An 11400-nucleotide genomic window follows, 5' to 3' on the forward strand; every position below is an offset into this window, starting at 1 on the left:
ACTGAGACCCAGAAATCAGGGCTTCTTCTCCTCCATCTTAAGGTGCTTAGACTGAAGTCTCAGCTCTGACTCTAGATCTGTTCTCTGTGTGCCAACATAAATGTGATTGGACCAGAGAAGTTGATGAGGATTTTGTTAACCTGAACCATGATAGAAAATTGTTTTAGTTTATTTGACAGCTGATTGAAGACGTGGGTCAAAACTGACCGTTAACATAGAGATGGGAACAGGAAGCTGACACAAGAGGAAGGTTCCAGCTATGAAAAAGGAGTCTGCAACCATTAACAGGAATGAGCGGAAGACAATGGATGAATGGATGGATGGATGTTCGTGAAAATTTAAACCAGACAACCACTGTAGTCACTCCTACATGATAAGCGCCATAATTTTTCTCACTCATGTCTTTTTTTTTTTAACTGGTTCCATGGTGTAATGGTTAGCACTCTGGACTTTGAATCCAGTGATCCGAGTTCAAATCTCGGTGGAGCCTCCAGCAAGTCTGTGACGGACATTGAAAGAGGAATTGCATTTTTCTATGGCCAACTCGTGCTACTTGGCTGTGGCTGGTTGGGAGGAGGCTCAGGCCCTAACAACGCTGCCACCACCTTCAATTAAGACCTCAGTTTTGTCCTGGTTGAGCTGGACAAAGTTCTCTGTCACCATGACAGGTAAATGGACATCAACTGGTCCTGAGTCATCAGGAGACACGGCCATGTGAAAAGAAAGAATCGCTGCTAGCTTGACAAAGAACTGCACAAACCAGGTTCAAGCTGGACTTTGGACCCTGGTATCTGCAACGACTCCATCAACTCCTAATCTAGTATCTTTGCTGAGGGTCCAACTATTTTACAGAACATTTGAGCATCACAACACTTAGCAGGACCTTCAAGTTGGATTCTCAGAGACTATTTCCCCAACCACTACATTGGCATCTACACTACCCAGATAGCAGGAGTCTTTGGGCCAGATCTGTTTGAAAGCTTCCTGATCCGGCTGTGGTGCACACATGACGGTTGTGGCCCACACATGAAATACAGGTTTTAACCCGAAAGCTCCAAAATCCAAGGTGAAATGAAAATGTGTGGAACTAACTGGATTCGGTCCGAACATCCGAAGGTGCCAAATACTGAAGTAAAATCAGAACTGGACCAATCCTGGGTCTGGTGTGGTGCTGATCTGCAATCGGGATGCGGGCCGTTTTTGGGCCATCGTGCGTCGAGACACTGTTTGTGTTCAAAGTTAAAATCCCACAATAAGAAGTAGCTGAATCTGACAGGTGAAGGTTTGGAACTACAAGATGGTTGATGTTTCCTTGACTTGATGCTCTGACTGTCAGGGTGGATGACAGCTTCTTCTGCTGCTGCATCTGAGTGGCTAAGATTTGTGTCCAACCAGATCAACTTAAAGAGCTTCAACAGACAAACTGTCCAGTTTAACAACAAATACCAGTCAGTAGGGCTGGGTATCGATTCAGATTTTCCTAATCGATTGGATTCGATTTTCCGAGGTCCGATTCAATTCAATTCACAATTCAATCTGATTCAACGTCCATTTATTTATTTATTAAACCTGACCAAGTGACTGACAACAAAAAATGAATGTATATAAATCAAATTGAAATAAATTACAAGATAGACATTGTAAATAAAGTTTCTCCAAAGATGACACACATAAACAGGACACTCACTTAGCTACAACTGTCTCACAGCTTTTGTGCAATAACACTACAATGGTTGTGACAACTGCATCAGAACAGAATTAACAGCCATCTGTTGACTCAAATAAATGTAGGCAAATTAAAATAGCGCCAATATCTCAGTTTTTTGGAACATGGTCTGTATATTTGAAACATACAATGTAAACTGAAAAACACCATCAGACAAGTGGTGACATTCCATCTTGTTTTCCAGGCATTCTGAACTTCCTGTTTGGGTTTGGTTTGTTTTTCATTCATGCAAAAAAGAAAAGTATTTACAAGTCTAAACAGTTCTGAATTACTCCTTAAAGGGTTTTCTTGACACACGAATGAAAAAGATCTTGTAAACTTCTGAACAATAATCACAAACCTAAGTCCATAAAACTTCAAGACCTGTCATCCCTTTTCTTACTTGTTGGAGAGAGTAAGATTTTTCTGCATGAAAAGGAGTTGATCAACATGTTGAGGAGTAAGGCAGCTCCTTTTTGCCGTCACAACATCCCCAGTGGTGGAAAAAACCCGCTCGGACGGGACACTGGTACCAGGTACACAAAGGTACCGTTTTACTTGGTGGGCCAATAGGGGATCCTGCTTTGCATGTGTTCTCCACCAGCTGAGAGGATTCTCAGAGAGTGGAATGGGTGTTACTTCCCTGTATATTTTGATTTCATCCTGGGCCTTTTCAAATACAGTTTTCTGTGTAACTGTGTCTTTCCGCATGTAGGCTGACCCTAGGAGAGACATCAGTGCTGAGGATTCCTTTGGTCTCTTTGGTGGAGCAACATCTTCAACGGGATCAGGCACAGCTTCTTCTTTTCCACCAAAAGCAGATGTTTGCTGTTTGAAAATAGCAAGAAAATGATCTGGAAAGACACTTGGAACACAATTTAGAATACAACTGCTTAATATTAAAATAATGAAGACAAAGTAAATTTGAGATGAATACAGTAAAGTACAAAAACTGTAGGAAATAAGGTTTTTTTTGGTGTCAATGACTTACATTAGAAGCCTCCGCCTGTGCCACAACAGAAGCTTCAGTCACCAGTCGGGAGAATGTGTGGTTCCAGGCCTCATCAGACAAGAAAGGCAGAGCCTTGAAACGAGGGTCTGACGCTGAAGCAACATAGAGCCTGTCCTTCAAGGCACGAACCTTGAAAAGATATATTTGATCACTTAAATATAATTTAATTGGAAATGAATGTGCATGAATGCACACGCATTCACCTACATACTTTTTAAGCTTACCTTGAATTGAGGTTGTTGTCTGCTGCTGTCCTGACCTCTTTGATGACTGTTGAATCCTTGGGGACACAGCGCATCTCTTCCAACAGTTGTGCATGCAAAGGTGCAATGATGGACAGAGTCGGGGATTTTTCCTCAGACGTGGCAAGAGTAGCTGCTTTCAGTGGCTGAAGGGCTTTGACCACATCCTCTGGGACTCTTACGTCCACTTCTGTCAACGTGCAGACATCTTTCTCGTTTCTGCGTACTTCAGGTGACAGCAGAGCTGCTGAGATGGCTGGTTGCTGCTGGAGGAAACGGTCCAGCATCTCCAGTGAGCTATTCCAACGTGTCACCACGTCAATCACCATCTTGTGCTCAGGAAGCTCCAGCACCCTTTGCTTCTCACTGAGGATGCGGCTCGCCGTAGAGCTACGATGAAAAAATGCAGCCATGCGTCTGACTCTGCCGAGCAAGCGTGCAGCTGTAGGGACTTTCAGCGCAGTTTGCGAGGCTAAATTAAGAAGGTGTGCAAAGCAACCAATGTGCAACAAGCCCGTCATCTCCGCAGCGCGGACAATATTTGCTGCATTGTCAGTTTCGATGGCTGCCACCTTGTTCCTAAGCTTCCACTCGCCTATTGCACTGAATAACAGTTCGCTGAGTTTTCTCGCTGTGTGGCTGGTTTCCACGGCTCTGGTTTGAAGAACATGGCATGCGAGGACCCAGTCGCTAATGTAGTGAGCTGTAATGGTCAGATATGAATCTGTTGCTCTTGACGTCCAACAATCACAAGTCAATGCCACGTTCTCTGCTGAGTGAAGCGAAGTTTCGATGCTTTGTTTTAAGCTTGCGTTCATGTTTGGTATTGTCGAATGTCTTTGCATATAAAAACTGCGACAGCCTCGGTTATCTTATACCTGCTCCAGGCTGCGTTGTTTGAGCCGTGTCGACTGGTTTTCTGCTGGGTGATGTCTTGACAAGTGGAGATTTGTCGTATTCCCACAGTACTTTACCATCCCGTTGCATAGTTTGCATATTGCCCCCCCCCCAAGTCGTCGTTTTCTCCGTCCTTAAAACCAAAGTGCACCCAAACATCGGCCTTTAATCTCACCGAGTGTGCCTTCAGGGTTGTGCTTCAGTCCGCCATGTTTGCTTGACTGGTAGTAAATTCTCGCAAGATCACATTCCATTAAAACTGCCGCCAAACGCTGATCACGCGAGACTGCCAGAGTTGATACACAGGCTGTTCTCTGCAAGTTAGGAATCGATCTGTGGGTTTTATGAATCGATATCAAACCATGAAAAGGAAAATTGATTCAAATGGATTAAATAGATTTTTTAAACCCAGCCCTACTCATTAACGATAAATCTTCCATGCAAACCAAAGTTAAACACGGTGTTCCCCAAGGTTCAGTGCTGGGGCCGATACTCTTCACTTTATATATGCTTCCTTTAGGTCATATTATTCAAAAACACTCCATACATTTCCATTGTTTCACAGATGATAATCAATTATATTTATCAATAAAGCCGGATGAAGGCCAACAGTTATCCAAACTACAAACATGCATTCCAGACATGAAGGCCTGGATGACTTATAACTTGTTACTGTTCAACTCTGATAAGACAGAAGTTCCTGTGCTTGGCCCAAAACCCCTTAGAGACACATTATCTAGTGATGTCACTGCTCTATTGTAACTCTTTATTATCATATATTTTTATTTACTTTATTATCAGGCTGTACTAACAAGTGGTTGAAGACTCTGCAGCTGGTCCACAATGCAGGTGCATGCATAGAAATAAAGCGTAAAGCATAGACAAGAAGCATAGACAGAAACTAGGAAGAGAGAGCACATCACGCAAATCTTAGCTTCGCTGCACTGGCCTCCAGTAAAATCCAGAGTAGTGTTTAAAATCCTTCTCCCAGCTTGTGAAGCTCTTAAAGGACAATTCCATTGCAAAACAAACCAAATGTGTGTTCTTGTATTATTAATTATTTTTGAAGAATTGCAGGGATGTATTTTTGCAACATCCAAAAGTAACCTGGTTTGGTTGCATACTGCAAATTAGCTCTCAACACAGGTTTAACAGAAAAGTCACGCAGAATCTTGTGTCTTTCATGATGTTTCTTGTGTTGCAGCAGGTATCTGGAGGGTGGGGAGCTGTTCATTCCTCCTAGTTGGAAGCACCTGGGCCCATTTTTGATTTATCGTGGTGTTTTTTTTAGTTAAATACATTCATTATTGGCTTTCAACCTGCGTCTCCCACTCTTTTGTCATGGCTTCAGTGTCATGTTTGGAAAAATGGTTTCTCCCCACTGTGCATTCTCATGTGTCTTTTCAGGTGTCCCTTTACCGAGAATCTTTTAGCACAAACTGAGCAGGGGAATGGTTTCTCCCCAGTGTGCGTTCTTATGTGATTTTTCAGTTGTGCCTTTATCAAGAATCTTTTAGCACAAAGTGAGCAGGGGAATGGTTTCTCCCCAGTGTGCGTTCTCATGTGTTTTTTCAGATTTCCACTGTCTGACCATCTTTTTCCACAAACTGAGCAGGGGAATGGTTTCTCTCCAGTGTGTGTCCTCATGTGGTTTTTCAGATATCTCTTTTCCGAGAATCTTGTGCCACAAATTGAGCAGAGGAATGGTTTCTCTCTAGTATGTGTTCTTATGTGGCTTTTCAAATATCCTTGAACAGAGAACATTTTTCCACAAATGGAGCAGGGGAATGGCTTCTCCCCTGTGTGAGTTCTCATGTGCATTTTCAGATGCCCATTTTCTGAAAATCTTGTGCCACAAACTGAGCAGGGAAATGGTTTCTCCCCATTGTGCATTTTCATGTGTCTTTTCAGACCTCCCTTTTCTGAGAATCTTTTGCCACAAACTGAGCAGGGGAATGGTTTCTCTCCAGTGTGTCTTCTCATGTGTCTTCTCAAATTACCCTTTTCTGAGAATCTTCTGCCACAAACTGAGCATGGGAATGGTTTCTCCCCAGTGTGTGTTCTCATGTGATTATTCAAACTCCTTCTGTTCCTAAAACCTTTACTGCATGTTGAGCACCTAAAAGGACGCTCATCCTCACTGACTTCTGTCTCAGATTCAGAAGGACCAAAGTTCACGTTCCTGACGATATCTGATTCTCTTTCAGTCTTAACTCTTTGCTCTTTTGAGCTGCAATGAGTCACTTCCTGTCCTGGGCTCAGTTTCTGAAGCAAATTCCTCCTTGAGGTGGCCGTGTTATCAGGTCTGACCCAATCATCCTCACTGACTTCAGTCTCAGCTTCAGAAGAGTCTGATATCTGGTCATCAGTCTCAGGTTGTACAAGTGGATCTGGATCTACCTTGCTGGCTGGTTCTGGTTCTGGTCCTCCATACTCTTCTCCATCAGCTTCTGTTTTCAGAGGATGAATTGGGCTGCTGCTCAGAGACTCTTCTTTCAAGTTCTCCTCAGTTAGACTCTGATGAAGCTGTGGGAACTGAGGTTTCTCTTCGTCCCCTTCACTCTTCACAGGGACCAGAGTGAAGGGGAACGTGGTGATATCAGCCTCCTCCTGCCCTTGAAGCTGCCCTCCCTCCTCACTGGTCCAGAGCTCCTCCCACTCCTCTTTAATGTGGGGGGGCTCTGGGTCCTGCAGCTCAGGGGGAACCTCTTCTTTAATCACCAGCAGCTGCTCCACATCTGCAGGACACAAACAGCAACATCAGAAATCTCTTCATTTGACTCTGAAACAGCGGAGCAACAGACAGAAACAGAAATCAACTCAATGAAAAGAGACGTCCTGCTACTGACGACCAGTCAGCAAACTGGGAACAGAAACGCTGGCTTCAGATGCTTGGATCAACGTTGGGTCACCCAGGTCAAAGGTCACCGGTCCCCTCTGCTGAATGGTTTTGTCCATTCATAATCACAAGGTGAGGTTTAACCACTCTAACAACACCAAATAGCCGTCAGCTATTAAAATCTTCTATGTTTTTACATTCCTGCTCAGTTGGAACACAATGGCCCTCATTACAGACACAACAAGACCAGAGACACTTGCTGGCTACCATTAGCATGAGTGCCGCCTCCCAGTGTCCTGGTCAGTGTGTGGGGTCCAGGGACGTCCTCTCCACTGGGAAAAGTGGGACAATTCTTGAATGGCCGGTCCAGCCCAGGCCAGCTGGGCAGGGAACAAAAATAACTTTTTAAAAGGCCTGTATAGTTTCCATTATAGGAGGCACAGTGGTGCAGTGGTTCAACCTGTCACCTCACAGCAACAAGGTTCTGGGTTCAAGCCCCGGCTCAGGCACAGGATCTTTCTGTGTGAGTCTGCATGTTCTCCCTGTTCCTACGTGGGTTCTCTCCAGGTTTTCTGGCTCTGCATTTGTATTCCACATGTAGCTGAGTCAATGCTTATGATATCATTTTACTCTTAATTTGGTGAACTTTCTAAACCTCTAATACTGTAATATTGTAGTAGTAACAGTGTGATGGCCTTTTATTTTGAAGTGGAAACTCTTCTCATTGTTCTGTGCTCTTGATGAATGGTTGATGGTCTTCAAGGTTCCTGTTCATGTTGGAGCACTGGAGGTCTGAACCACTGAGACACTCAAAGAGCTGCATGAGTGACGTCGCTTCAAGCTGGCAGAACAACTCCAGCCAGGGTCCTGCTGAGTGTTGTGATGCTCCGTGTTTAGCTGTCAAGCTAGCAGCTCTGGACTCACTGATCTGGACTGAAACTGCATTGAAATGAAACAACAGAGCTTCACTGGTGTCTGCAGGAGGTTTGCCTTTGGACTTTGTCCCCTAAAGCTGCTGTAACATTGGTTCATTCTGACGGGACTCATTTGGATATCATGTGACTTGCTGCAGGAGACAGAGAGACTGCTGACACGTGTGTGTGTGTGTGTGTGTGTGTGTGTGTGTGCGCTGACTGTTTTGATGTTGAGGTGTTAATTGTCATGTTGTATGCATTTCTTTGAAGGTTTTAAATTAAATCAGTAACAACAGGAAATAAAACAATTGTTTCAGGTCGACTTTGTTTCCTGAGTCCCTAAAACTTCCCTTTATGTTGGTAACAATGCAGCAGGAGCCTGGTTCACATTCTGGTCCACAAGTTAGCAGCAGTTGGTGATCCAGTGTGAACGTCATTCAGGCGAGGTGTTGTTGTGGTTCAGTTCAATGGTAACACGCTGCTACTGATTGTTAAGGCAGGGCTTCTTAACAGGACCCAGGAATGAGGGGCCCAGCAGGTCCCTGGGGGACTCACCTGCTCTGTCCAGCCTGACTCGGGGCTTCAGCACGGCATCGAGCAGCAACCTCTGCCGGCGGTTCTCCCGCTCGTACTCCGCCACGGTTTCCTCCAGCAGAGCCACGATCTGCTCCGCGGCCGCCGCCAGCCGCTCGGTGAGCAGCGCTCTCAGCACCGGGACTCCAGCCGCTGAGTCTCCTTCTCCCAGCTGCAGCAGGAAGTCTTCAGCGGAGGCGAGGATCCGCTCCTGGACCGACACCCGCAGCAGCTGCGCGGCGCACATGTTGAGGTTCTACCGGCGCCACTCAGCCTTCAGGAGACAAAGACCGAGGCCGGGGGTTCACGGACTTCTCCTTCTTTCCTTGTTGTGTTCAAAGCTTCCCGCGTCTTCTTCTCGTTTTGTGAAGCGCGTATTGATGACGTATATGGTGACGTCCGAAGCCTCTTCAGCCGGCAGTGACCACGTGACTGATTCAGGACCTGCTTCTCCGGCTTGGCGTGAGGTTCTAAATGTAAAGCAGTGAAACGCCGTGGTTTCCTCCCTCTGGTTCGCGCGTCTGTTGGAGCTCCACGGCAGGAGAAATCGCTTCAAGAAACCCAACAGACTTGATTTGAAAACGTTGGAAAAACTTCTTTTTTTAATAAAAATTGTAAAAACCAAGCGTCCTCATTCCCATCACTTTCACTGAGACTTTCACATCATGGTCCCATTGTTCAAAGACATGGAACGATCCAGTATGAACGCAAAGACTTCAATGATCTCATTGTGTTCACGGGTCATCAAATCAGTGTCAGTTCAGTCGGTCAAGCCTGCAGGGAAGTTTACAGTCCAGCAGGTGTCAGTATTCAGTGACAGTCACACAGTGTCATGGCGTCCACAGGCTTCATGACGCCTCATCCACCCTTCACTCCTGTCTCGTCCTTGTGTGCTCACTCCAGCCCGTCGATCCACAGTTCCTGCCACAGCCTCTACCTTGTTAATGCAGCCGTGCCTGTCTTGTGTTCTTCGGCCTCTGAGAGTTTTTGAAAGTTTTATCCGATAGTCTAGATTTAGTGGATACGTTTGCAGCCGTTTGGTTTCTCTGCTCGGAGTACAAGAACATCAACGTCCCTTGCCGTGAACCCTGCTTCTGTCCTGTGTCTGAGCCTGGTCCTGTCAATCACAATGATCCAATTTTTGGAACTGACCATATCTTTCTTTCAAAAACAAAAGAAATCAAGAGAGCGATTTCCTCCGTGATGGCATGAAAAGATCTTCCTCACAAACGTGGACGATACAAAGCTCTCTTCCTCTTCATCTCCAATTATTTGACCAAATTTGGCCGTCAAACTGGAGAGAAAACTCAGCCCTGTTGAACTCTGGCAGCTTTCCATTTACAAATAACACGTGTCCACGTGACAAAGTGTGTGAGCAGGAAGGAAGGGAGGAGGGGGGCTGAGAAAATAACAGCAGATCCCTGGATGGAGACCCCGTGCTCTTCTCTCCACCTCTCTTCCTCCCTGCTCTCTCCATCCCTCTTGAACAACACTGCAGGTGAACAGTTAGCATTGCTCTGTTTGATGGAGCTGCGTTCAGGGAATGAGCAAGTTTCCCTTTGTGTCACTGCTTCTCTACTAATCTGATCTCTGATCAGTTCACCAAGAAGAGTCTGGGGTCAGGGGCTTGATGAGTAGAGCTGTTTAGTCAGGAGGAGGCTGCTCTGATTGGTTCCTGACACTGAAACAAGGCCAAAGCTCAAGTACACAGGCTCACATATTGAAGTATTCTCAGTCTTCCCACTTCAAGTATTTTCCCACTTCAAGTATTTTCTACTCTGCACACCAAGTTACCTCTTATGTTAAGTTACTAGCTGAGAGTTATGCAGGACACTTGGATGGAAACATAACCTTTTTCTCTAATCAGCACAACAATGTGGGCGTGTAGTGAATCAACACCATAACAGTAACGAGGAATGAACGCAGCAGCCATCTTGGAATCACCAGGTTTACAAGGCTTCCACTCGGTGAGAGCAACCCCTCGATGGAGGAGAAGAAGCCGGACCATCAAGAAGACCTGAAAGAAGACAGCAGAGGCAGGAAGAGGGACCAGAGACACACAAACAGACACAACACTGCCACCTTCTGATCTGATGACATCAGAGTTGAATGTGTGGACTATTTGGAGGCCAAGCCTCACAATAAAAGCAGCATTTTCATGGGAATGTGTTCCATCCAGGGCTGCACGGTGGTGCAGTGGTCAGCACTGTCTCCTCACAGCAAGAAGGTTCCTGGTTCCAGTCCCGGCTCCAGCACAGGATCTCTCTGTGTGAGTCTCCATGTTCTCCTGTTCCTGTGTGGGTTCTCTCTGGTACTCCAGCTTCCTCCCACAGTCCAAAGACATCAAGAGGGGACCAGGTTAATCCAGACTCTAAATTGACTGTAGGTGTGACTGTGAGAGCGAATGGTTGTCTGTCTCTATGTGTTGGACCTGTGATGGACTGGTGACCTGTCCAGGGTGAACCCTGCCTCTCGCCTGAAGATACTGGCATAGGCTATGGACATCAGGCAGCTGGTGTGTTGGTGGATCTGTGGATCCTGCTGGAAGAAGCAGGGTGGAGCTCTGAATGGTTCCTGTCTCAAAGAGCTTCTCTGTGCAGCTCCCATCAGCTCCTAAAAACAGGAAACCAGCAGATTCAGTGTTGAACAGTGGCATTAAAATGATGCCAGTGCTGGTTGTCTCTGTCTAAGGGTTTTGAGGGCATCCAGCTGCAGCCAGGAGACAAACAGGGATGCTGCTTGAGGACATCATCCAGGAGGCTGTCCATGGGGTGGAGCTGGGGTCTCAGACTGGGGACATTGGACAAGAACTTCTCAGAGGAAACTCATCATGGTGGCTCAGTGAAGAAAACTAGACCTGAGCTGCCTGCTGGAACCTAGCAGGTGAAGGACAGAGCTCCACCTCTTTGGAGACACCACCACTGTGGGCTCATGTTGGCAAAAGAAGTGGGTCAGTATTTCACACACACACACACACACACACACACACACACACACACACACACACACACACACACACACACACACACACACATACATGCATGTTCTTACACACAGAGACTTTTCCTCTGTTTTTGTTTTTTACTGGTTTTGAACCAGTAACTGGTTTCTGTTGGTTTGATTTGCTTGACTGGTTGTTGTTTGTTGACCTTCCAAATCCACATTTTGGGTTCTGGCTTGTTCTGCTTTTCATTTTGTGTTTGTATTAAAGTTCTGTT

The 11400-nt window shown here is 45.8% G+C and overlaps 1 non-coding gene across 1 annotated transcript; it reads left to right on the top strand.

Annotated features, from left to right (window-relative positions):
- The first annotated feature begins 418 nt into the window (after positions 1-418).
- Positions 419-490, top strand: trnaq-uug (transfer RNA glutamine (anticodon UUG)). The gene has a single exon. It is a non-coding gene; the product is annotated as a tRNA-Gln (tRNA).
- Positions 491-11400: the final 10910 nt, after the last annotated feature.

The sequence above is a fragment of the Aulostomus chinensis genome, chromosome 1, assembly GCF_037954235.1.
Source record: "Aulostomus chinensis isolate RoL2024-O1b breed Wild chromosome 1, RoL_Achi_v1.0, whole genome shotgun sequence".
Lineage (NCBI taxonomy): Eukaryota > Metazoa > Chordata > Actinopteri > Syngnathiformes > Aulostomidae > Aulostomus > Aulostomus chinensis.